This window comes from Pelobates fuscus, chromosome 12 (assembly GCF_036172605.1).
Source record: "Pelobates fuscus isolate aPelFus1 chromosome 12, aPelFus1.pri, whole genome shotgun sequence".
Taxonomy (NCBI): Eukaryota; Metazoa; Chordata; class Amphibia; order Anura; family Pelobatidae; genus Pelobates; species Pelobates fuscus.
In genome coordinates this window covers 79,139,284-79,165,944 of record NC_086328.1, presented here as the reverse complement: position 1 = coordinate 79,165,944, position 26,661 = coordinate 79,139,284, and the positions used below count along the sequence as shown (strand labels likewise).

The following is a 26,661-nucleotide window of genomic DNA, read 5'->3' as shown; positions in this document are numbered from 1 at the left end:
CGGCATGAGTGACTTTGTTTACATAGTTCCAATGAAGAATTTATTCACCAGAAGATGAATTGTATCGAGAAAAATATGTAGGCAAAAAGTGATGTTTTCAAAATATTCACAAACTCGGCTTTAGTCACAGCTTCTTTAAATAAGTCAAAATTTTACAATTTAGTAATTATCACACAACAATGTCAACATTAGTGTATCAATCCAAAGAAAAATCTTTAAGCTCCAAATCCTCTCTTGTCTTAAAAATCCTGTGTCTGGTTTCCTTCTGAGGACAGAGTCTGCATTAGATTTCCTTATTCCCAAAGAAAATAGCATAGCGTTGCCAACTTCTCTAAGTGGGGTTTTAATAGTGTATATGGCGTATCCTACTTAAATTCTAGAGTTTCGGGAAGTTTCCTTGACCTCACATTCGTAGTTTTAGTGACTTCTCATGAGAATTTCATTTCTTTGGCTACAGAAGCTTTATTAAAATTGTTTCAAGGCTGATGTTTTAGAAAAGAGTCCAACATAGCTCCTTCCACAGCTTGGAACGTTTAGCCGAAAAGAAAATGCAATTCAGGTTTTGATTTTGAACAATTTAGAGTTGAGTGAGCAAACTTAATTAAACATCTGCTAAGATCCTGTTCACTGCTGTCTCAGAAAATCTGGTGCCTGGTGTCCATGAGGTGTCAGTAAATCGATTATAGGTCCTCATTCCCCGAGTAAAAGAGGATAATTTTTGGATAAGAAGATGATATACTTAGTGAAGAACTTCATATTTTGACCAATAAAGTCATAAATGGAAGGGCATTTAAGCCATCTGATATAACAATTGACACTAAGTTACCATACGTAGGCTAGGAGTCCTAAACAATCATTGGATGTGGTTAAATGTGTCCAACTATTACCTCTGTTAATATACATCTGAGGCTTTTAACTATTTTGCAATCTACAGTCCTCAGACGAACTTTATTAAAAAAAAATAGACAAGGTTATTTTTTCGAATGAGCCGAGGTTCTATTTGTGTGTCGTGTTCTGTACAACTGTAGCAATGTAATGGGGATGTAGCTCAGTGGTAGAGCGCATGCTACGCATGTATGAGGCCCCGGGTTCAATCCCCGGCATCTCCAGGTGCAGTTAATTTTAATTTAGAAGAGTCGGCATGAGTGACTTTGTTTACATAGTTCCAATGAAGAATTTATTCACCAGAAGATGAATTGTATCGAGAAAAATATGTAGGCAAAAAGTGATGTTTTCAAAATATTCACAAACTCGGCTTTAGTCACAGCTTCTTTAAATAAGTCAAAATTTTACAATTTAGTAATTATCACACAACAATGTCAACATTAGTGTATCAATCCAAAGAAAAATCTTTAAGCTCCAAATCCTCTCTTGTCTTAAAAATCCTGTGTCTGGTTTCCTTCTGAGGACAGAGTCTGCATTAGATTTCCTTATTCCCAAAGAAAATAGCATAGCGTTGCCAACTTCTCTAAGTGGGGTTTTAATAGTGTATATGGCGTATCCTACTTAAATTCTAGAGTTTCGGGAAGTTTCCTTGACCTCACATTCGTAGTTTTAGTGACTTCTCATGAGAATTTCATTTCTTTGGCTACAGAAGCTTTATTAAAATTGTTTCAAGGCTGATGTTTTAGAAAAGAGTCCAACATAGCTCCTTCCACAGCTTGGAACGTTTAGCCGAAAAGAAAATGCAATTCAGGTTTTGATTTTGAACAATTTAGAGTTGAGTGAGCAAACTTAATTAAACATCTGCTAAGATCCTGTTCACTGCTGTCTCAGAAAATCTGGTGCCTGGTGTCCATGAGGTGTCAGTAAATCGATTATAGGTCCTCATTCCCCGAGTAAAAGAGGATAATTTTTGGATAAGAAGATGATATACTTAGTGAAGAACTTCATATTTTGACCAATAAAGTCATAAATGGAAGGGCATTTAAGCCATCTGATATAACAATTGACACTAAGTTACCATACGTAGGCTAGGAGTCCTAAACAATCATTGGATGTGGTTAAATGTGTCCAACTATTACCTCTGTTAATATACATCTGAGGCTTTTAACTATTTTGCAATCTACAGTCCTCAGACGAACTTTATTAAAAAAAAATAGACAAGGTTATTTTTTCGAATGAGCCGAGGTTCTATTTGTGTGTCGTGTTCTGTACAACTGTAGCAATGTAATGGGGATGTAGCTCAGTGGTAGAGCGCATGCTACGCATGTATGAGGCCCCGGGTTCAATCCCCGGCATCTCCAGGTGCAGTTAATTTTAATTTAGAAGAGTCGGCATGAGTGACTTTGTTTACATAGTTCCAATGAAGAATTTATTCACCAGAAGATGAATTGTATCGAGAAAAATATGTAGGCAAAAAGTGATGTTTTCAAAATATTCACAAACTCGGCTTTACTCACAGCTTCTTTAAATAAGTCAAAATTTTACAATTTAGTAATTATCACACAACAATGTCAACATTAGTGTATCAATCCAAAGAAAAATCTTTAAGCTCCAAATCCTCTCTTGTCTTAAAAATCCTGTGTCTGGTTTCCTTCTGAGGACAGAGTCTGCATTAGATTTCCTTATTCCCAAAGAAAATAGCATAGCGTTGCCAACTTCTCTAAGTGGGGTTTTAATAGTGTATATGGCGTATCCTACTTAAATTCTAGAGTTTCGGGAAGTTTCCTTGACCTCACATTCGTAGTTTTAGTGACTTCTCATGAGAATTTCATTTCTTTGGCTACAGAAGCTTTATTAAAATTGTTTCAAGGCTGATGTTTTAGAAAAGAGTCCAACATAGCTCCTTCCACAGCTTGGAACGTTTAGCCGAAAAGAAAATGCAATTCAGGTTTTGATTTTGAACAATTTAGAGTTGAGTGAGCAAACTTAATTAAACATCTGCTAAGATCCTGTTCACTGCTGTCTCAGAAAATCTGGTGCCTGGTGTCCATGAGGTGTCAGTAAATCGATTATAGGTCCTCATTCCCCGAGTAAAAGAGGATAATTTTTGGATAAGAAGATGATATACTTAGTGAAGAACTTCATATTTTGACCAATAAAGTCATAAATGGAAGGGCATTTAAGCCATCTGATATAACAATTGACACTAAGTTACCATACGTAGGCTAAGAGTCCTAAACAATCATTGGATGTGGTTAAATGTGTCCAACTATTACCTCTGTTAATATACATCTGAGGCTTTTAACTATTTTGCAATCTACAGTCCTCAGACGAACTTTATTAAAAAAAAATAGACAAGGTTATTTTTTCGAATGAGCCGAGGTTCTATTTGTGTGTCGTGTTCTGTACAACTGTAGCAATGTAATGGGGATGTAGCTCAGTGGTAGAGCGCATGCTTCGCATGTATGAGGCCCCGGGTTCAATCCCCGGCATCTCCAGGTGCAGTTAATTTTAATTTAGAAGAGTCGGCATGAGTGACTTTGTTTACATAGTTCCAATGAAGAATTTATTCACCAGAAGATGAATTGTATCGAGAAAAATATGAAGGCAAAAAGTGATGTTTTCAAAATATTCACAAACTCGGCTTTACTCACAGCTTCTTTAAATAAGTAAAAATTTTACAATTTAGTAATTATCACACAACAATGTCAACATTAGTGTATCAATCCAAAGAAAAATCTTTAAGCTCCAAATCCTCTCTTGTCTTAAAAATCCTGTGTCTGGTTTCCTTCTGAGGACAGAGTCTGCATTAGATTTCCTTATTCCCAAAGAAAATAGCATAGCGTTGCCAACTTCTCTAAGTGGGGTTTTAATAGTGTATATGGCGTATCCTACTTAAATTCTAGAGTTTCGGGAAGTTTCCTTGACCTCACATTCGTAGTTTTAGTGACTTCTCATGAGAATTTCATTTCTTTGGCTACAGAAGCTTTATTAAAATTGTTTCAAGGCTGATGTTTTAGAAAAGAGTCCAACATAGCTCCTTCCACAGCTTGGAACGTTTAGCCGAAAAGAAAATGCAATTCAGGTTTTGATTTTGAACAATTTAGAGTTGAGTGAGCAAACTTAATTAAACATCTGCTAAGATCCTGTTCACTGCTGTCTCAGAAAATCTGGTGCCTGGTGTCCATGAGGTGTCAGTAAATCGATTATAGGTCCTCATTCCCCGAGTAAAAGAGGATAATTTTTGGATAAGAAGATGACATACTTAGTGAAGAACTTCATATTTTGACCAATAAAGTCATAAATGGAAGGGCATTTAAGCCATCTCATATAACAATTGACACTAAGTTACCATACGTAGGCTAGGAGTCCTAAACAATCATTGGATGTGGTTAAATGTGTCCAACTATTACCTCTGTTAATATACATCTGAGGCTTTTAACTATTTTGCAATCTACAGTCCTCAGACAAACTTTATTAAAAAAAAATAGACAAGGTTATTTTTTCGAATGAGCCGAGGTTCTATTTGTGTGTCGTGTTCTGTACAACTGTAGCAATGTAATGGGGATGTAGCTCAGTGGTAGAGCGCCTGCTTCGCATGTATGAGGCCCCGGGTTCAATCCCCGGCATCTCCAGGTGCAGTTAATTTTAATTTAGAAGAGTCGGCATGAGTGACTTTGTTTACATAGTTCCAATGAAGAATTTATTCACCAGAAGATGAATTGTATCGAGAAAAATATGTAGGCAAAAAGTGATGTTTTCAAAATATTCACAAACTCGGCTTTACTCACAGCTTCTTTAAATAAGTCAAAATTTTACAATTTAGTAATTATCACACAACAATGTCAACATTAGTGTATCAATCCAAAGAAAAATCTTTAAGCTCCAAATCCTCTCTTGTCTTAAAAATCCTGTGTCTGGTTTCCTTCTGAGGACAGAGTCTGCATTAGATTTCCTTATTCCCAAAGAAAATAGCATAGCGTTGCCAACTTCTCTAAGTGGGGTTTTAATAGTGTATATGGCGTATCCTACTTAAATTCTAGAGTTTCGGGAAGTTTCCTTGACCTCACATTCGTAGTTTTAGTGACTTCTCATGAGAATTTCATTTCTTTGGCTACAGAAGCTTTATTAAAATTGTTTCAAGGCTGATGTTTTAGAAAAGAGTCCAACATAGCTCCTTCCACAGCTTGGAACGTTTAGCCGAAAAGAAAATGCAATTCAGGTTTTGATTTTGAACAATTTAGAGTTGAGTGAGCAAACTTAATTAAACATCTGCTAAGATCCTGTTCACTGCTGTCTCAGAAAATCTGGTGCCTGGTGTCCATGAGGTGTCAGTAAATCGATTATAGGTCCTCATTCCCCGAGTAAAAGAGGATAATTTTTGGATAAGAAGATGATATACTTAGTGAAGAACTTCATATTTTGACCAATAAAGTCATAAATGGAAGGGCATTTAAGCCATCTGATATAACAATTGACACTAAGTTACCATACGTAGGCTAAGAGTCCTAAACAATCATTGGATGTGGTTAAATGTGTCCAACTATTACCTCTGTTAATATACATCTGAGGCTTTTAACTATTTTGCAATCTACAGTCCTCAGACGAACTTTATTAAAAAAAAATAGACAAGGTTATTTTTTCGAATGAGCCGAGGTTCTATTTGTGTGTCGTGTTCTGTACAACTGTAGCAATGTAATGGGGATGTAGCTCAGTGGTAGAGCGCATGCTTCGCATGTATGAGGCCCCGGGTTCAATCCCCGGCATCTCCAGGTGCAGTTAATTTTAATTTAGAAGAGTCGGCATGAGTGACTTTGTTTACATAGTTCCAATGAAGAATTTATTCACCAGAAGATGAATTGTATCGAGAAAAATATGAAGGCAAAAAGTGATGTTTTCAAAATATTCACAAACTCGGCTTTACTCACAGCTTCTTTAAATAAGTAAAAATTTTACAATTTAGTAATTATCACACAACAATGTCAACATTAGTGTATCAATCCAAAGAAAAATCTTTAAGCTCCAAATCCTCTCTTGTCTTAAAAATCCTGTGTCTGGTTTCCTTCTGAGGACAGAGTCTGCATTAGATTTCCTTATTCCCAAAGAAAATAGCATAGCGTTGCCAACTTCTCTAAGTGGGGTTTTAATAGTGTATATGGCGTATCCTACTTAAATTCTAGAGTTTCGGGAAGTTTCCTTGACCTCACATTCGTAGTTTTAGTGACTTCTCATGAGAATTTCATTTCTTTGGCTACAGAAGCTTTATTAAAATTGTTTCAAGGCTGATGTTTTAGAAAAGAGTCCAACATAGCTCCTTCCACAGCTTGGAACGTTTAGCCGAAAAGAAAATGCAATTCAGGTTTTGATTTTGAACAATTTAGAGTTGAGTGAGCAAACTTAATTAAACATCTGCTAAGATCCTGTTCACTGCTGTCTCAGAAAATCTGGTGCCTGGTGTCCATGAGGTGTCAGTAAATCGATTATAGGTCCTCATTCCCCGAGTAAAAGAGGATAATTTTTGGATAAGAAGATGATATACTTAGTGAAGAACTTCATATTTTGACCAATAAAGTCATAAATGGAAGGGCATTTAAGCCATCTGATATAACAATTGACACTAAGTTACCATACGTAGGCTAAGAGTCCTAAACAATCATTGGATGTGGTTAAATGTGTCCAACTATTACCTCTGTTAATATACATCTGAGGCTTTTAACTATTTTGCAATCTACAGTCCTCAGACGAACTTTATTAAAAAAAAATAGACAAGGTTATTTTTTCGAATGAGCCGAGGTTCTATTTGTGTGTCGTGTTCTGTACAACTGTAGCAATGTAATGGGGATGTAGCTCAGTGGTAGAGCGCATGCTTCGCATGTATGAGGCCCCGGGTTCAATCCCCGGCATCTCCAGGTGCAGTTAATTTTAATTTAGAAGAGTCGGCATGAGTGACTTTGTTTACATAGTTCCAATGAAGAATTTATTCACCAGAAGATGAATTGTATCGAGAAAAATATGAAGGCAAAAAGTGATGTTTTCAAAATATTCACAAACTCGGCTTTACTCACAGCTTCTTTAAATAAGTAAAAATTTTACAATTTAGTAATTATCACACAACAATGTCAACATTAGTGTATCAATCCAAAGAAAAATCTTTAAGCTCCAAATCCTCTCTTGTCTTAAAAATCCTGTGTCTGGTTTCCTTCTGAGGACAGAGTCTGCATTAGATTTCCTTATTCCCAAAGAAAATAGCATAGCGTTGCCAACTTCTCTAAGTGGGGTTTTAATAGTGTATATGGCGTATCCTACTTAAATTCTAGAGTTTCGGGAAGTTTCCTTGACCTCACATTCGTAGTTTTAGTGACTTCTCATGAGAATTTCATTTCTTTGGCTACAGAAGCTTTATTAAAATTGTTTCAAGGCTGATGTTTTAGAAAAGAGTCCAACATAGCTCCTTCCACAGCTTGGAACGTTTAGCCGAAAAGAAAATGCAATTCAGGTTTTGATTTTGAACAATTTAGAGTTGAGTGAGCAAACTTAATTAAACATCTGCTAAGATCCTGTTCACTGCTGTCTCAGAAAATCTGGTGCCTGGTGTCCATGAGGTGTCAGTAAATCGATTATAGGTCCTCATTCCCCGAGTAAAAGAGGATAATTTTTGGATAAGAAGATGACATACTTAGTGAAGAACTTCATATTTTGACCAATAAAGTCATAAATGGAAGGGCATTTAAGCCATCTCATATAACAATTGACACTAAGTTACCATACGTAGGCTAGGAGTCCTAAACAATCATTGGATGTGGTTAAATGTGTCCAACTATTACCTCTGTTAATATACATCTGAGGCTTTTAACTATTTTGCAATCTACAGTCCTCAGACAAACTTTATTAAAAAAAAATAGACAAGGTTATTTTTTCGAATGAGCCGAGGTTCTATTTGTGTGTCGTGTTCTGTACAACTGTAGCAATGTAATGGGGATGTAGCTCAGTGGTAGAGCGCCTGCTTCGCATGTATGAGGCCCCGGGTTCAATCCCCGGCATCTCCAGGTGCAGTTAATTTTAATTTAGAAGAGTCGGCATGAGTGACTTTGTTTACATAGTTCCAATGAAGAATTTATTCACCACAAGATGAATTGTATCGAGAAAAATATGTAGGCAAAAAGTGATGTTTTCAAAATATTCACAAACTCGGCTTTAGTCACAGCTTCTTTAAATAAGTCAAAATTTTACAATTTAGTAATTATCACACAACAATGTCAACATTAGTGTATCAATCCAAAGAAAAATCTTTAAGCTCCAAATCCTCTCTTGTCTTAAAAATCCTGTGTCTGGTTTCCTTCTGAGGACAGAGTCTGCATTAGATTTCCTTATTCCCAAAGAAAATAGCATAGCGTTGCCAACTTCTCTAAGTGGGGTTTTAATAGTGTATATGGCGTATCCTACTTAAATTCTAGAGTTTCGGGAAGTTTCCTTGACCTCACATTCGTAGTTTTAGTGACTTCTCATGAGAATTTCATTTCTTTGGCTACAGAAGCTTTATTAAAATTGTTTCAAGGCTGATGTTTTAGAAAAGAGTCCAACATAGCTCCTTCCACAGCTTGGAACGTTTAGCCGAAAAGAAAATGCAATTCAGGTTTTGATTTTGAACAATTTAGAGTTGAGTGAGCAAACTTAATTAAACATCTGCTAAGATCCTGTTCACTGCTGTCTCAGAAAATCTGGTGCCTGGTGTCCATGAGGTGTCAGTAAATCGATTATAGGTCCTCATTCCCCGAGTAAAAGAGGATAATTTTTGGATAAGAAGATGATATACTTAGTGAAGAACTTCATATTTTGACCAATAAAGTCATAAATGGAAGGGCATTTAAGCCATCTGATATAACAATTGACACTAAGTTACCATACGTAGGCTAGGAGTCCTAAACAATCATTGGATGTGGTTAAATGTGTCCAACTATTACCTCTGTTAATATACATCTGAGGCTTTTAACTATTCTGCAATCTACAGTCCTCAGACGAACTTTATTAAAAAAAAATAGACAAGGTTATTTTTTCGAATGAGCCGAGGTTCTATTTGTGTGTCGTGTTCTGTACAACTGTAGCAATGTAATGGGGATGTAGCTCAGTGGTAGAGCGCATGCTTCGCATGTATGAGGCCCCGGGTTCAATCCCCGGCAGTTAATTTTAATTTAGAAGAGTCGGCATGAGTGACTTTGTTTACATAGTTCCAATGAAGAATTTATTCACCAGAAGATGAATTGTATCGAGAAAAATATGTAGGCAAAAAGTGATGTTTTCAAAATATTCACAAACTCGGCTTTAGTCACAGCTTCTTTAAATAAGTCAAAATTTTACAATTTAGTAATTATCACACAACAATGTCAACATTAGTGTATCAATCCAAAGAAAAATCTTTAAGCTCCAAATCCTCTCTTGTCTTAAAAATCCTGTGTCTGGTTTCCTTCTGAGGACAGAGTCTGCATTAGATTTCCTTATTCCCAAAGAAAATAGCATAGCGTTGCCAACTTCTCTAAGTGGGGTTTTAATAGTGTATATGGCGTATCCTACTTAAATTCTAGAGTTTCGGGAAGTTTCCTTGACCTCACATTCGTAGTTTTAGTGACTTCTCATGAGAATTTCATTTCTTTGGCTACAGAAGCTTTATTAAAATTGTTTCAAGGCTGATGTTTTAGAAAAGAGTCCAACATAGCTCCTTCCACAGCTTGGAACGTTTAGCCGAAAAGAAAATGCAATTCAGGTTTTGATTTTGAACAATTTCGAGTTGAGTGAGCAAACTTAATTAAACATCTGCTAAGATCCTGTTCACTGCTGTCTCAGAAAATCTGGTGCCTGGTGTCCATGAGGTGTCAGTAAATCGATTAAAGGTCCTCATTCCCCGAGTAAAAGAGGATAATTTTTGGATAAGAAGATGATATACTTAGTGAAGAACTTCATATTTTGACCAATAAAGTCATAAATGGAAGGGCATTTAAGCCATCTGATATAACAATTGACACTAAGTTACCATACGTAGGCTAGGAGTCCTAAACAATCATTGGATGTGGTTAAATGTGTCCAACTATTACCTCTGTTAATATACATCTGAGGCTTTTAACTATTTTGCAATCTACAGTCCTCAGACGAACTTTATTAAAAAAAAATAGACAAGGTTATTTTTTCGAATGAGCCGAGGTTCTATTTGTGTGTCGTGTTCTGTACAACTGTAGCAATGTAATGGGGATGTAGCTCAGTGGTGGAGCGCATGCTTCGCATGTATGAGGTCCCGGGTTCAATCCCCGGCAGTAAATTTTAATTTAGAAGAGTCGGCATGAGTGACTTTGTTTACATAGTTCCAATGAAGAATTTATTCACCAGAAGATGAATTGTATCGAGAAAAATATGTAGGCAAAAAGTGATGTTTTCAAAATATTCACAAACTCGGCTTTAGTCACAGCTTCTTTAAATAAGTCAAAATTTTACAATTTAGTAATTATCACACAACAATGTCAACATTAGTGTATCAATCCAAAGAAAAATCTTTAAGCTCCAAATCCTCTCTTGTCTTAAAAATCCTGTGTCTGGTTTCCTTCTGAGGACAGAGTCTGCATTAGATTTCCTTATTCCCAAAGAAAATAGCATAGCGTTGCCAACTTCTCTAAGTGGGGTTTTAATAGTGTATATGGCGTATCCTACTTAAATTCTAGAGTTTCGGGAAGTTTCCTTGACCTCACATTCGTAGTTTTAGTGACTTCTCATGAGAATTTCATTTCTTTGGCTACAGAAGCTTTATTAAAATTGTTTCAAGGCTGATGTTTTAGAAAAGAGTCCAACATAGCTCTTCCACAGCTTGGAACGTTTAGCCGAAAAGAAAATGCAATTCAGGTTTTGATTTTGAACAATTTAGAGCTGAGTGAGCAAACTTAATTAAACATCTGCTAAGATCCTGTTCACTGCTGTCTCAGAAAATCTGGTGCCTGGTGTCCATGAGGTGTCAGTAAATCGATTATAGGTCCTCATTCCCCGAGTAAAAGAGGATAATTTTTGGATAAGAAGATGATATACTTAGTGAAGAACTTCATATTTTGACCAATAAAGTCATAAATGGAAGGGCATTTAAGCCATCTCATATAACAATTGACACTAAGTTACCATACGTAGGCTAGGAGTCCTAAACAATCATTGGATGTGGTTAAATGTGTCCAACTATTACCTCTGTTAATATACATCTGAGGCTTTTAACTATTTTGCAATCTACAGTCCTCAGACGAACTTTATAAAAAAAAATAGACAAGGTTATTTTTTCGAATGAGCCGAGGTTCTATTTGTGTGTCGTGTTCTGTACAACTGTAGCAATGTAATGGGGATGTAGCTCAGTGGTAGAGCGCCTGCTTCGCATGTATGAGGCCCCGGGTTCAATCCCCGGCATCTCCAGGTGCAGTTAATTTTAATTTAGAAGAGTCGGCATGAGTGACTTTGTTTACATAGTTCCAATGAAGAATTTATTCACCAGAAGATGAATTGTATCGAGAAAAATATGTAGGCAAAAAGTGATGTTTTCAAAATATTCACAAACTCGGCTTTACTCACAGCTTCTTTAAATAAGTCAAAATTTTACAATTTAGTAATTATCACACAACAATGTCAACATTAGTGTATCAATCCAAAGAAAAATCTTTAAGCTCCAAATCCTCTCTTGTCTTAAAAATCCTGTGTCTGGTTTCCTTCTGAGGACAGAGTCTGCATTAGATTTCCTTATTCCCAAAGAAAATAGCATAGCGTTGCCAACTTCTCTAAGTGGGGTTTTAATAGTGTATATGGCGTATCCTACTTAAATTCTAGAGTTTCGGGAAGTTTCCTTTACCTCACATTCGTAGTTTTAGTGACTTCTCATGAGAATTTCATTTCTTTGGCTACAGAAGCTTTATTAAAATTGTTTCAAGGCTGATGTTTTTGAAAAGAGTCCAACATAGCTCCTTCCACAGCTTGGAACGTTTAGCCGAAAAGAAAATGCAATTCAGGTTTTGATTTTGAACAATTTAGAGTTGAGTGAGCAAACTTAATTAAACATCTGCTAAGATCCTGTTCACTGCTGTCTCAGAAAATCTGGTGCCTGGTGTCCATGAGGTGTCAGTAAATCGATTATAGGTCCTCATTCCCCGAGTAAAAGAGGATAATTTTTGGATAAGAAGATGATATACTTAGTGAAGAACTTCATATTTTGACCAATAAAGTCATAAATGGAAGGGCATTTAAGCCATCTCATATAACAATTGACACTAAGTTACCATAAGTAGGCTAGGAGTCCTAAACAATCATTGGATGTGGTTAAATGTGTCCAACTATTACCTCTGTTAATATACATCTGAGGCTTTTAACTATTTTGCAATCTACAGTCCTCAGACGAACTTTATTAAAAAAAAATAGACAAGGCTATTTTTTCGAATGAGCTGAGGTTCTATTTGTGTGTCGTGTTCTGTAATGCTGCAGCAATGTAATGGGGATGTAGCTCAGTGGTAGAGCGCTTGGTTCACATGTATGATGCCCCGGGTTCAATCCCTGGCATCTCCAGGTGCAGTTAATTTTAATTTAGAAGAGTCGGCATGAGTGACTTTGTTTACATAGTTCCAATGAAGAATTTATTCACCACAAGATGAATTGTATCGAGAAAAATATGTAGGCAAAAAGTGATGTTTTAAAAATATTCACAAACTCGGCTTTACTCACAGCTTCTTTAAATAAGTCAAAATTTTACAATTTAGTAATTATCACACAACAATGTCAACATTAGTGTATCAATCCAAAGAAAAATCTTTAAGCTCCAAATCCTCTCTTGTCTTAAAAATCCTGTGTCTGGTTTCCTTCTGAGGACAGAGTCTGCATTAGATTTCCTTATTCCCAAAGAAAATAGCATAGCGTTGCCAACTTCTCTAAGTGGGGTTTTAATAGTGTATATGGCGTATCCTACTTAAATTCTAGAGTTTCGGGAAGTTTCCTTGACCTCACATTCGTAGTTTTAGTGACTTCTCATGAGAATTTCATTTCTTTGGCTACAGAAGCTTTATTAAAATTGTTTCAAGGCTGATGTTTTAGAAAAGAGTCCAACATAGCTCCTTCCACAGCTTGGAACGTTTAGCCGAAAAGAAAATGCAATTCAGGTTTTGATTTTGAACAATTTAGAGTTGAGTGAGCAAACTTAATTAAACATCTGCTAAGATCCTGTTCACTGCTGTCTCAGAAAATCTGGTGCCTGGTGTCCATGAGGTGTCAGTAAATCGATTATAGGTCCTCATTCCCCGAGTAAAAGAGGATAATTTTTGGATAAGAAGATGATATACTTAGTGAAGAACTTCATATTTTGACCAATAAAGTCATAAATGGAAGGGCATTTAAGCCATCTGATATAACAATTGACACTAAGTTACCATACGTAGGCTAGGAGTCCTAAACAATCATTGGATGTGGTTAAATGTGTCCAACTATTACCTCTGTTAAAATACATCTGAGGCTTTTAACTATTTTGCAATCTACAGTCCTCAGACGAACTTTATTAAAAAAAATAGACAAGGCTATTTTTTCGAATGAGACGAGGTTCTATTTGTGTGTCGTGTTCTGTACAACTCGAGAAATGTAATGGGGTTGTAGCTCAGTGGTAGAGCGCATGCTTTGCATGTATGAGGCCACGTTTTCAATCCCCGGCATCTCCAGGTGCAGTTAATTTTAATTTAGAAGAGTCGGCATGAGTGACTTTGTTTACATAGTTCCAATGAAGAATTTATTCACCAGAAGATGAATTGTATCAAGAAAAATATGTAGGCAAAAAGTGATCTTTTCAAAATATTCACAAACTCGGCTTTAGTCACAGCTTATTTAACCTGGCATTTGCGCTACATGTCTGTCCAACGATAATTCACCTCTTTCATATTAAATGCACCCACACTTATTATATATCATTTTATTCACCAAAGTGAATTAGTGTAGATAGCGTTTTGAATCGACAGGCAGTTTTAGCGAATCAACATTTGCCACTCAAATTAACATATTTTATTTTTGCAACTATTCAAGCTTTCAATGGGACCATTATGGTCATCTGGTGTCATGATAGATTTTGAGTTAGGAGACATAGTCGTAGGACTACTAAACAATAAACAGATTTGTCCCAATAGATGATATACTTAGTGAAGATTTTCAAGGCTTTAACATTAAAGCAATAAATGGGAGGGCATATCAAGTGAAATATTAAGGCAAAAGTGAGGTTTACAAGGGCTTCTCAAATGCAGCTTTAGGCACAGCTTCTCTCAATAAGTGTAAACGTTACCATATGCTTTTAGTTTTACTACAATATTGAACATTAATGAATTAATCCAAAGAGATTTCTTTAGGTTCCCATCCTCTCCTGTCTTAAAAGGTTATGCCTGGATTCCATCTGAGGACAAAGTCGGCATTAGATGTCCTCATTCCCAAAGAAAATAGAGTAAAGTTACCTGTTTCTCTGAAGTGGGTTTTGAATAGTGTACATTGATTACCCTACTTAAATTCTAGAGTTTCTGGACGTTTTCTTGACTTCACATTTGTAGTTTCTTGACTTCTCAATAGGTGAGAACTGATTTCTTTGGCCACTGTAGCGTTATATAAATTGTTTCAAGAACTGATGTTTCAGAAAAGAGTCCAACCCAGCTACTTATGTTTTAGAAAATAGTCCAACACAGCTACTTCTACAGCTTGGCCCTTTCAACCTAAAAAAATGCAATTCAGATTTTGATCCTGAAAAATTCAGAGTTTAGTGAACCAACTCGATGAAACGTCTCAAAAGATTTTGTGCCTGGTGTCCATGAAATGCCAGTCCATCAATTTTAAATCTTCATCCCCCCTCCCCCAAACAATGATAATTACCTGCAGTAGAGTTTTCTCTCTATATTCGATTCTGGAGCTTAGTTTTGAATCGTCAAGCAGTTTTAATGACTCGACTTTTGCAACTCAAAATAGAACATTTTGGGTTTTTTAACAATTCAAGCTATATATTGGTCAATTATGGTCATCTGTTGTCATGATGGATATTAAGTTACAAGACATGACCATAAGAATATTGAGCAATGAACAGATTTGGCTTAAATTCTTCTTAGTAAAGAACTTCATGGCTTGACCGTTAAAGCTATAAATGGGAGGGCATTTAAGCCATCTGATATAACAATAGACATTAAGTTATCACACATAGTTGTAGGAGTTCCAAATAATACTTTGCCTAAATGTTACAAATGATTCCCTCTGTTAATATATGTCTTTAGCATTAAACTATTGAGCAAACAAGAGTCACCAGATGGACATTTTTCAAAATAAAATACAATTAGTTTTTAACAAACCAAGGCTCTAGCCTTTTTCTCAAATGCTATAGAGCTTGCTCCATGTGTTGGGGATGTAGCTCAGTGGTAGAGCGCATGCTTTGCATGTATGAGGCCCCGGTTTCAATCCCCGGCATCTCCAGTGTTGCATATTTTTCTTTTTAATCGTGTGGTATTGATATTTCTTCATATAGTTCCACTGAGGGATTTATTCAACAGAAGATAAATTGAATCAAGTGAAACTCCAAGGAAACATCTTTAAGCTCCCATCCTCTCTTGTCTAAAAATGTTGATCCTGAAATCCATCTGAGGACAAAGTCTGCATTAGATTTCCTCATTCCCAAAGAAAATAGAATAGCGTTGTCTGTTTTTCGCCAAAGTGTATTAGTGTAGATAGCGTTTTGAATCGACAGGCAGTTTTAGCGACTCGACATTTGCCACTCAAATTAACATATTTTATTTTTGCAACTATTCAAGCTTTCAATGGGACCATTATGGTCATCTGGTGTCATGATAGATTTTGAGTTAGGAGACATAGTCGTAGGACTACTAAACAATAAACAGATTTGTCCCAATAGATGATATACTTAGTGAAGATTTTCAAGGCTTTAACATTAAAGCAATAAATGGGAGGGCATATCAAGTGAAATATTAAGGCAAAAGTGAGGTTTACAAGGGCTTCTCAAATGCAGCTTTAGGCACAGCTTCTCTCAATAAGTGTAAACGTTACCATATGCTTTTAGTTTTACTACAATATTGAACATTAATGAATTAATCCAAAGAGATTTCTTTAGGTTCCCATCCTCTCCTGTCTTAAAAGGTTATGCCTGGATTCCATCTGAGGACAAAGTCGGCATTAGATGTCCTCATTCCCAAAGAAAATAGAGTAAAGTTACCTGTTTCTCTGAAGTGGGTTTTGAATAGTGTACATTGATTACCCTACTTAAATTCTAGAGTTTCTGGACGTTTTCTTGACTTCACATTTGTAGTTTCTTGACTTCTCAATAGGTGAGAACTGATTTCTTTGGCCACTGTAGCGTTATATAAATTGTTTCAAGAACTGATGTTTCAGAAAAGAGTCCAACCCAGCTACTTATGTTTTAGAAAAGAGTCCAACACAGCTACTTCTACAGCTTGGCCCTTTCAACCTAAAAAAATGCAATTCAGATTTTGATCCTGAAAAATTCAGAGTTTAGTGAACCAACTCGATGAAACGTCTCAAAAGATTTTGTGCCTGGTGTCCATGAAATGCCAGTCAAGTCTCTCTTTACTAGAACTCCACAGCAGCACAGAAAACAACCAATCAGAAAAAAGTTAGGTACTATAAAACTCCCCTCCACATGCATCATTTCCTCTTTCAAGCTGCGACAAAACAGAATAAAAGGCAGAGAACATCATGGGGAAGAAACGAAGTCCTAGATACGATGAATATAACGATGTCCACCATCCAAGTGTAACCGACAAACTAGATAGTGTAGATGGACTGTAAACTGAAATGAGAGAAAAACAGAATAGAACAGGTTGATTATCCAATGAAATGTACTCTGAATAAACATGTAGGTACCCAATGTAGCAACCAAATTAACCTAATATATAAATATCCCAACCCTACTTATGGAAAAAAACACAGACATAAGGAACAAGCGACAGGTAGCAGAGACAACAAACAGAGTTGCATACGTACCTGATAATCTAAACTATAACATTAAACAAGGGAGGGACAAGAATGGGTGGGAAATACTCGCCTCCTGTCATTAATAAAATTAAGATTATAGGTACACTAAAGCTAGCATAATCTACAATTTTATAACATGACAGGAGGCTTCGTATTTGCTGTTTCAACGCTCAGTTCACCAATCCAACACTGTTTGTGTCGCTGGTATCTATTCCAGGAAATATCAGAGTAATCCTAATTGGACATTCCAAATACGATAAATGACAGCCGACGGGTCAAAGAAGATGCCAACCGACGAAGCATCTCAAATCCGGAAAAAAGCACCATCCGCCGGTAAATCCATTGTACGTGGTGTTGCAACCTGTTTCCTAGAAGTCGGTCCATGAGCTGTCAAGCTGACCTATTAGCCACATTCCTGTAGTTGTATAATTTCGAAATCCGATCTAGGACTTAGGGTCGCGAGAAGAAAACTGACACCAAGTCTCAACTCATGATCCGTAAGGCGGCTCCTCCGATCGTGCCAGGGCCATTCGGCAATGCGGCCTTGCAGGTAGATCTCTAATCTCAAGGAATGCACCTAAGACCACCACCAAAATCGCAATAGAAAAACCGAGGCGGATCTTCCGTTCCTTCCTGTCCTACCCGGTGAGATGTCTCATCCGAGGATAAATTCATAATGCAGGCAAGAGTGTGGCCAAACCAGCCGTACTCTAAGTGATACCAATATTCCAAATGGACTGTGTAATCCTCGGACGCAGTAGAGAAAAAACTCCACAGGACGTCCATTCAAGGTTCCGAACTGAACTGGTGTGGAAGAAACGGTGGTCGACTACTCTGGGAATAGTGAATCCCAGAATCTTCGAAGGAATGGGAAAGGCAAGCCGGAACGCAGATTTCCATCCAGAGATGCCTTCGTCCAAGAGTGAGAGATGTCTGTGTAGGAGTCGGGGCACACCAAGCACCTCCATAAAGTCTCGTAGGTCTCCTCGACGGTAGTTGAAAAATAGGTTAGCGCGAATCCAACAAAACGGCTCCCGTGAGGGATAAGTAGAGCCGAAACGGAGGTTCCTCTATCTCTGAACCATGTTCACCAGGCACGCGCTCCGAGGAGACGGGGCAGCCTGCCATCTATCCCAAGGTCATAATGATCGGGGAAGTCAAGGCAACTGGGGTTTATGGTCTTTCAGACCGGGTAATAGGCCTTCCAGAATCCAGTTACCCGAGCAAGGCAGTGCTCGTTTTCTCCATGAAGGTCACCGTAACTCCTGACATCTTGACATGGGAGAAACTGTCTGCGCAGTTTGTTCGTAATGGTCTGGATATCCAAAAACAGAAAGCAATCTCTGTATTAAGTGGTGGAGAATATGCCCAAACCTGCACTCTCAGAATACCGGAGGGCCATCCGTTAGCCGCACCCTCTCCAGGAGTGCGTGTAAATAAGTGGGAGACTCCCCCCGTTATACCTCTGAGTATTTCTTACGTGTTACAGCGGTCCGGATCTAGTAGATCCATTACAGGAGATAGAATAGAGGTATCTAGTCTAAACATGCAATTCTTGCATGACCAGGCAGTCCTCTAGGACGAAGTCAGTAGCGTGGATGTCAGCTCCAATTGAACGCAGGAGGGACGCCCCTCTATGTAGTCATTAATGTCCTGCACAGGTACAAGCCTGTGCGATGAACAGATGGCCGGTACTGTAGAGCGTCGAGTGTATGAGAGAGCCGCGCTCTCTACTACTGTGATCGCATACCGTGAGAGCGTCCGGCTGCTAGCCTGAGCGGGCCGTGCCCGTTAGCAACCAACAGCAGAGTCTACATCCGAGACCGGTTCCCTCTATGAGAATGGGTCCTCCCAATCTGTCCTCTGTATCCAGCCCAGTATCTGGTTGAGGACGAGTGAGGGTTGCGCCCTCTAATAACAAATCATTATCCGGCTCTGCATGAGAGGGTTCGCCCTATGTTCCTGAAAATAAATATATACTCGGATAGAGGTGATGGAGGGCCGCACCCTCCCGTGGTGCAAACTAGAGTCCCTAGAGATTCAGGGTGACCAAACTGTAGGGCGCACCGAATATTAATGTCAGCATAAGGCTGAGGGCAATCTTCGGAAACAACGATGGAAAACTATCAACCGACTAACTGGATCCTGTGCGCGCGCGCGGGGTCCAGGTAGACCATTGGTAGTCTGAGGAAAGCTGGAGACGTTCTCCGCGATCCACGAGTGCCCGGGAGGCCGGAGGAGGTCAAGTCAGGCCTCACGACGACCCGAGCGAAAGGAAAAGGAAGTCATGAAAAACAAAAAAGCAACAATCAATGTAGATAAGGGAAAAATACACCAATTCTATCCGGATAGAAGGCAAACAGCAGGCCGGGAGGTAAGAAAAGTAAGTCCCACCGGACAGGGCCAGGAGCCAACCCAACGCAGGAAAAAACTACTGAACCTATAAAGTTCCGGGGGCAGATACGGAGTAGCTGGCAAAGACAAGGAAAACACACTACTTTCTCCTGTAGGAGTCTGAGTACCGGTCCTTGCCTGTGCGAAGTTCTCCTTGGAGATGTGCCGTCGCCGGTTTGGAGTAAACCGTGGATGTGTCCGGGGTCTTCATAAGAAACTCTGTCCTTCAGGCATGAGGTTAAGGGCCTTCACCCTTCCCACCATATTCAGATGGCTGTATACTGGTGTCCTCTTGAACACTATGGCAATGGTGTTTGTCTGGACACCTGCCTATCTCCATGTCACTGGTGGGCACTGGGATTTCCTCAGTGATATTACCCCTGGCCTGCGGCCAAGAGGGGGTTCGGTACCAATAGTGTAGGCCCGTCAGTAGGGCACAGGCCCAGCAGGCCAAACGAATGGACACAGAACGGTTAGTCAAGCAAATAGTCACAGACATAGCAGGCCATTCAAGTAGGCACCGACATAGCAGGCCATTCAGACCTAGCAGGCCATTTTAAAGGGCACAGACATAGTAGGCTGTCCTTATGGGCACAGACATAGCAGGCCGTTCTTACGGGCACAGACATAGCAGGCCGTTTTTACGGGCACAGACATAACAGGCCGTTTTTACGGGCACAGACATAACAGGCCGTTCTTATGGGCGCAGACATAGCAGGCCGTTCTTATGGGCGCAGACATAGCAGGCCGTTCTTATGAGCACAGACATAGCAGGCCGTTCTTATGGGCACAGACATAGCAGGCCGTTCTTATGGGCACAGACATAGCAGGCCGTTCTTATGGGCACAGACATAGCAGGCCGTTCTTATGGACACAGACATAGCAGGCCGTTCTTATGGGCACAGACAAAGCAGGCCATTCTTACGGGCACAGACATAGCAGGCCATTCTTATGGGCACAGACAAAGCAGGCCATTCTTATGGGCACAGACATAGCAGGCCAATCTTATGGGCACAGACATAGCAGGCCATTCTTATGGGCACAGACATAGCAGGCCATTCAATGGGTTGTGTATTACCACAATATTATTATTAACATGTATTTATATAGCGCCTTCCAATTCCGTCGCGCTTTACAGTGGTTATTGAATGAGTAACGGGGACCTCTGAGTTCGGGTAGAGGTCCCTAAAAATTGTAGATCCTCAGGGGATCTTGTGACATAGGACCCTTAGACAATCAACCCTTTTAGACAGCGTAATGCTGTGTGAGTAACTTGAACCGGGACTGGCAGTCCCTAAGTGCCCGGCAGTCAAATAGTGGTATTCCAGCTGTATTGGGTACAGGCGGAAGTAGTCCAGTGACCATCATGTCCATGAATGTAAGGTACACTGAGCGCCACTGTCCATGAACTGTGGATAGGTATGCACATGCGCACACGGATCTATTTGAAATATCTTAGCATATTATAGATTACCATCCGCACACACGTGAAGGGGAATGTAATCACGGACACCTCAAGGAGTAGGGTTAAACAACAGCCAACATAATTAGTTCCCCAAGAACCTGATAAATTGTACCGTATCGGTGTAGACTGGTCTCTCATACCAGCTAGAGTCAGATCCAAGTCTGTTAACTATATATATGCCATGGACAGAGAATATATACCAGAGTAGTCCCATCTGAGAGAAAATATATATACTGAGAAGCGAATGAATCCCAGAGCTAACTGTAGGATGTAGGATGTACACCCCTGTACAGAGCCTGTATAACCGAGTTTATAAATACTCGAAATTCACAGCAATCTGTGATATACCCTGACAGTAGATCAAACAAAATTAGCGATATGCACTGTCCGCAAACACACAGCAACCTGTGATATACACTGTCAGCCAAACAAAATCTATGAAATACACTATCCGTAACAACACATAGCAACCTGTGATATACACTGTCAGCAAAAAACCCACAGTATTCTGTGATATACAGTAATCTGATATACACTAGACAGTAAAATCACAGTACACTTAGGTAAATTATGTCAATCAAACTCACAGCAATCCTGACATGTAACAAAAAATCGTATATGCAAAAATATACACCCACACATACATGGATAGTAATCCATAGGAGAATGTCACTCAGAGAGTCCCTTAATAGAAGGTTCAAGTTCAAAACGGTCACTATAGTGAAATTAAAATGGACATGCAGTCAAAGGCCTGTATACAGCTCCAAGTGCAGAAGGTAAGCACTGAGCTGGGTGGAGGCAGACCTCCAAAGAGTAATGTACCGACGAGGGAGGGGGCCGCGGGCGGTCCCACTCACCCCCGGTCGCACTCTCCCCCGCCCGGTCGGACACACGCCATCCACGGGCGGAGGCGTCCGCGGCGAGGCGGCCACGTGGGGAAAAAGATCCGGCCGCCGGGTACTTGGGCGCACGCGAGTAGCCCGCGACCGAAAAGGCACATGGGACCGCCGGAGTTGAACTCCACGGTCCCGGAGCTCGGGGGTCGAAGGAGGCAGAAGTAGACAGCCTCCTGAAGCCCCAGAGCGGCAGGCACACCGCGGGATAAATGCGGAAAAACAAAATAGCATGAAAAATGCATGAACACAGAAATGGGAAACGGACAGGGGGCACAAGTCCAAAGAAAAAACAGTAAGGACCCCAAAGACCCCCACAAATATAGGAAAAAATACATTGATAGAATGAAATTACACAGGGCATAGACAAATTGAATACATAAGAAAAAATCTCACAAGGGAAAGATAAATAAATTACTGACTATATATATACAAATATAGCTAAATCCCACAAAGGCAATCTACAATATAGAATAAAAAATACTGAAAATAAGCAATAAAAACCCCAAAGCCACCCACTATGAGCAGGAGGCAGTGGTACTCTGACCTGTACTGATGCGGAGCAGCAAAGAAAGAGGAAATAATGCATGTGGAGTTTTATAGTACCTAACTTTTTTCTGATTGGTTGTTTTCTGTGCTGCTGTGGAGTTCTAGTAAAGAGAGACTTAAGCAAATACGAAGCCTCCTGTCATGTTATAAAATTACCTGCAGTAGAGTTTTCTCTCTATATTCGATTCTGGAGCTTAGTTTTGAATCGTCAAGCAGTTTTAATGACTCGACTTTTGCCACTCAAAATAGAACATTTTGCTTTTTTTAACAATTCAAGCTATATATTGGTCAATTGTGGTCATCTGTTGTCATTATAGATATTAAGTTACAAGACATGACCATAAGAATATTGAGCAATGAACAGATTTGGCTTAAATTCTTCTTAGTAAAGAACTTCATGGCTTTACCGTTAAAGCTATAAATGGGAGGGCATTTAAGCCATCTGATATAACAATAGACATTAAGTTATCACACATAGTTGTAGGAGTTCCAAATAATACTTTGCCTAAATGTTACAAATGATTCCCTCTGTTAATATATGTCTTTAGCATTAAACTATTGAGCAAACAAGAGTCACCAGATGGACATTTTTCAAAATAAAATACAATTAGTTTTTAACAAACCAAGGTTCTAGCCTTTTTCTCAAATGCAATAGAGTTTGTTCTATGTGTTGGGGATGTAGCTCAGTGGTAGAGCGCATGCTTCGCATGTATGAGGCCCCGGGTTCAATCCCCGGCATCTCCAGTGTTGCATTATTTTCTTTTTAATTTTTAATTCTTTTTAATTTTTTCTTCATATAGTTCCACTGAGGGATTTATTCAACAGAAGATAAATTGAATCCAGTGAAACTCCAAGTAAACATCTTTAAGCTCCCATCCTCTCTTGTCTAAAAATGTTGATCCTGAAATCCATCTGAGGACAAAGTCTGCATTAGATTTCCTCATTCCCAAAGAAAATAGAATAGCGTTGTCTGTTTTTCGCCAAAGTGTATTAGTGTAGATAGCGTTTTGAATCGACAGGCAGTTTTCGCGAATCAACATTTGCCACTCAAATTAACATATTTTATTTTTGCAACTATTCAAGCTTTCAATGGGACCATTATGGTCATCTGGTGTCATGATAGATTTTGAGTTAGGAGAAATAGTCATAGGACTACTAAACAATAAACAGATTTGTCCCAATAGATGATATACTTAGTGAAGATTTTCAAGGCTTTAACATTAAAGCAATAAATGGGAGGGCACATAAAGTGAAATATTAAGGCAAAAGTGAGGTTTACAAGGGCTTCTCAAATGCAGCTTTAGGCACAGCTTCTCTCAATAAGTGTAAACGTTACTATATGCTTTTAGTTTTACTACAATATTGAACATTAATGAATTAATCCAAAGAGATTTCTTTAGGTTCCCATCCTCTCCTGTCTTAAAAGGTTATGCCTGGATTCCATCTGAGGACAAAGTCGGCATTAGATGTCCTCATTCCCAAAGAAAATAGAGTAAAGTTACCTGTTTCTCTGAAGTGGGTTTTGAATAGTGTACATTGCTTACCCTACTTAAATTCTAGAGTTTCTGGACGTTTTCTTGACTTCACATTTGTAGTTTTCTTGACTTCTCAATAGGTGAGAACTGATTTCTTTGGCCACTGTAGCGTTATATAAATTGTTTCAAGAACTGATGTTTCAGAAAAGAGTCCAACCCAGCTACTTATGTTTTAGAAAAGAGTCCAACACAGTTACTTCTACTGCTTGGCCCTTTCAACCTAAAAAAATGCAATTCAGATTTTGATCCTGAAAAATTCAGAGTTTAGTGAACCAACTCGATGAAACGTCTGCTAAGATCTTGTTCTCTGTGGTCTCAAAAGATTTTGTGCCTGGTGTCCATGAAATGCCAGTCCATCAATTTTAAATCTTCATCACCCCTCCCCCAAACAATGATAATTACCTGCAGTAGAGTTTTCTCTCTATATTCGATTCTGGAGCTTAGTTTTGAATCGTCAAGCAGTTTTAATGACTCTACTTTTGCCACTCAAAATAGAACATTTTGTTTTTCTTAACAATTCATATATTGGTCAATTATGGTCATCTGTTGTTATGATAGATATTAAGTTACAAGACATGACCATAAGAATATTGAGCAACGAACAGATTTGGCTTAAATTCTTCTTAGTAAAGAACTTCATGGCTTGACCGTTAAAGCTATAAATGGGAGGGCATTTAAGCCATCTGATATAACAATAGACATTAAGTTATCAAACATAGTTGTAGGAGTTCCAAATAATACTTTGCCTAAATGTTACAAATGATTCCCTCTGTTAATATATGTCTTTAGCATTAAACTATTGAGCAAACAAGAGTCCCCAGATGGACATTTTTCAAAATAAAATACAATTAGTTTTTAACAAACCAAGGTTCTAGCTTTTTTCTCAAATGCTATAGAGTTTGTTCCATGTGTTGGGGATGAAGAACAGTGGTAGAGCGCATGCTTTGCATGTATGAGGCCCCGGGTTCAATCCCCGGCATCTCCAGTGTTGCATATTTTTCTTTTTAATGGTGTGGTATTGATATAGTTCCACTGAGGGATTTATTCAACAGAAGATACATTGAATCAAGTGAAACTCCAAGGAAACATCTTTAAGCTCCCATCCTCTCTTGTCTAAAAATGTTGATCCTGAAATCCATCTGAGGACAAAGTCTGCATTAGATTTCCTCATTCCCAAAGAAAATAGAATAGCGTTGTCTGTTTTTCGCCAAAGTGTATTAGTGTAGATAGCGTTTTGAATCGACAGGCAGTTTTCGCGAATCAACATTTGCCACTCAAATTAACATATTTTATTTTTGCAACTATTCAAGCTTTCAATGGGACCATTAAGGTCATCTGGTGTAATGATAGGTTTTGAGTTAGGAGACATAGTCATAGGACTACTAAACAATAAACAGATTTGTCCCAATAGATGATATACTTAGTGAAGATTTTCAAGGCTTTAACATTAAAGCAATAAATGGGAGGGCATATCAAGTGAAATATTAAGGCAAAAGTGAGGTTTACAAGGGCTTCTCAAATGCAGCTTTAGGCACAGCTTCTCTCAATAAGTGTAAACGTTACTATATGCTTTTAGTTTTACTACAATATTGAACATTAATGAATTAATCCAAAGAGATTTCTTTAGGTTCCCATCCTCTCCTGTCTTAAAAGGTTATGCCTGGATTCCATCTGAGGACAAAGTCGGCATTAGATGTCCTCATTCCCAAAGAAAATAGAGTAAAGTTACCTGTTTCTCTGAAGTGGGTTTTGAATAGTGTACATTGCTTACCCTACTTAAATTCTAGAGTTTCTGGACGTTTTCTTGACTTCACATTTGTAGTTTTCTTGACTTCTCAATAGGTGAGAACTGATTTCTTTGGCCACTGTAGCGTTATATAAATTGTTTCAAGAACTGATGTTTCAGAAAAGAGTCCAACCCAGCTACTTATGTTTTAGAAAAGAGTCCAACACAGCTACTTCTACAGCTTGGCCCTTTCAACCTAAAAAAATGCAATTCAGATTTTGATCCTGAAAAATTCAGAGTTTAGTGAACCAACTCGATGAAACGTCTGCTAAGATCTTGTTTTCTGTGGTCTCAAAAGATTTTGTGCCTGGTGTCCATGAAATGCCAGTCCATCAATTTTAAATCTTCATCCCCCCTCCCCCAAACAATGATAATTACCTGCAGTAGAGTTTTCTCTCTATATTCGATTCTGGAGCTTAGTTTTGAATCGTCAAGCAGTTTTAATGACTCTACTTTTGCCACTCAAAATAGAACATTTTGTTTTTCTTAACAATTCATATATTGGTCAATTATGGTCATCTGTTGTCATGATAGATATTAAGTTACAAGACATGACCATAAGAATATTGAGCAATGAACAGATTTGGCTTAAATTCTTCTTAGTAAAGAACTTCATGGCTTGACCGTTAAAGCTATAAATGGGAGGGCATTTAAGCCATCTGATATAACAATAGACATTAAGTTATCACACATAGTTGTAGGAGTTCCAAATAATACTTTGCCTAAATGTTACAAATGATTCCCTCTGTTAATATATGTCTTTAGCATTAAACTATTGAGCAAACAAGAGTCCCCAGATGGACATTTTTCAAAATAAAATACAATTAGTTTTTAACAAACCAAGGTTCTAGCTTTTTTCTCAAATGCTATAGAGTTTGTTCCATGTGTTGGGGATGAAGAACAGTGGTAGAGCGCATGCTTTGCATGTATGAGGCCCCGGGTTCAATCCCCGGCATCTCCAGTGTTGCATATTTTTCTTTTTAATGGTGTGGTATTGATATAGTTCCACTGAGGGATTTATTCAACAGAAGATACATTGAATCAAGTGAAACTCCAAGGAAACATCTTTAAGCTCCCATCCTCTCTTGTCTAAAAATGTTGATCCTGAAATCCATCTGAGGACAAAGTCTGCATTAGATTTCC

The 26,661-nt window shown here is 38.4% G+C and overlaps 11 non-coding genes across 11 annotated transcripts; all 11 read left to right on the top strand.

Annotated features, from left to right (window-relative positions):
* Nucleotides 1-1,037: 1,037 nt before the first annotated feature.
* On the top strand, nucleotides 1,038-1,109 carry TRNAA-CGC (transfer RNA alanine (anticodon CGC)). Its single transcript has one exon. It is a non-coding gene; the product is annotated as a tRNA-Ala (tRNA).
* A 1,065-nt stretch (nucleotides 1,110-2,174) lies between these two features.
* TRNAA-CGC (transfer RNA alanine (anticodon CGC)) lies at nucleotides 2,175-2,246 on the top strand. Its single transcript has one exon. It is a non-coding gene; the product is annotated as a tRNA-Ala (tRNA).
* Nucleotides 2,247-3,311: 1,065 nt separating this feature from the next.
* On the top strand, nucleotides 3,312-3,383 carry TRNAA-CGC (transfer RNA alanine (anticodon CGC)). The gene has a single exon. It is a non-coding gene; the product is annotated as a tRNA-Ala (tRNA).
* A 1,065-nt stretch (nucleotides 3,384-4,448) lies between these two features.
* On the top strand, nucleotides 4,449-4,520 carry TRNAA-CGC (transfer RNA alanine (anticodon CGC)). The gene has a single exon. It is a non-coding gene; the product is annotated as a tRNA-Ala (tRNA).
* Nucleotides 4,521-5,585: 1,065 nt separating this feature from the next.
* TRNAA-CGC (transfer RNA alanine (anticodon CGC)) lies at nucleotides 5,586-5,657 on the top strand. The gene has a single exon. It is a non-coding gene; the product is annotated as a tRNA-Ala (tRNA).
* A 1,065-nt stretch (nucleotides 5,658-6,722) lies between these two features.
* TRNAA-CGC (transfer RNA alanine (anticodon CGC)) lies at nucleotides 6,723-6,794 on the top strand. The gene has a single exon. It is a non-coding gene; the product is annotated as a tRNA-Ala (tRNA).
* Nucleotides 6,795-7,859: 1,065 nt separating this feature from the next.
* TRNAA-CGC (transfer RNA alanine (anticodon CGC)) lies at nucleotides 7,860-7,931 on the top strand. The gene has a single exon. It is a non-coding gene; the product is annotated as a tRNA-Ala (tRNA).
* A 1,069-nt stretch (nucleotides 7,932-9,000) lies between these two features.
* Nucleotides 9,001-9,066, top strand: TRNAA-CGC (transfer RNA alanine (anticodon CGC)). Its single transcript has one exon. It is a non-coding gene; the product is annotated as a tRNA-Ala (tRNA).
* A 2,178-nt stretch (nucleotides 9,067-11,244) lies between these two features.
* TRNAA-CGC (transfer RNA alanine (anticodon CGC)) lies at nucleotides 11,245-11,316 on the top strand. Its single transcript has one exon. It is a non-coding gene; the product is annotated as a tRNA-Ala (tRNA).
* A 3,975-nt stretch (nucleotides 11,317-15,291) lies between these two features.
* On the top strand, nucleotides 15,292-15,363 carry TRNAA-UGC (transfer RNA alanine (anticodon UGC)). Its single transcript has one exon. It is a non-coding gene; the product is annotated as a tRNA-Ala (tRNA).
* A 7,506-nt stretch (nucleotides 15,364-22,869) lies between these two features.
* Nucleotides 22,870-22,941, top strand: TRNAA-CGC (transfer RNA alanine (anticodon CGC)). The gene has a single exon. It is a non-coding gene; the product is annotated as a tRNA-Ala (tRNA).
* The last annotated feature ends 3,720 nt before the right edge of the window (nucleotides 22,942-26,661 follow it).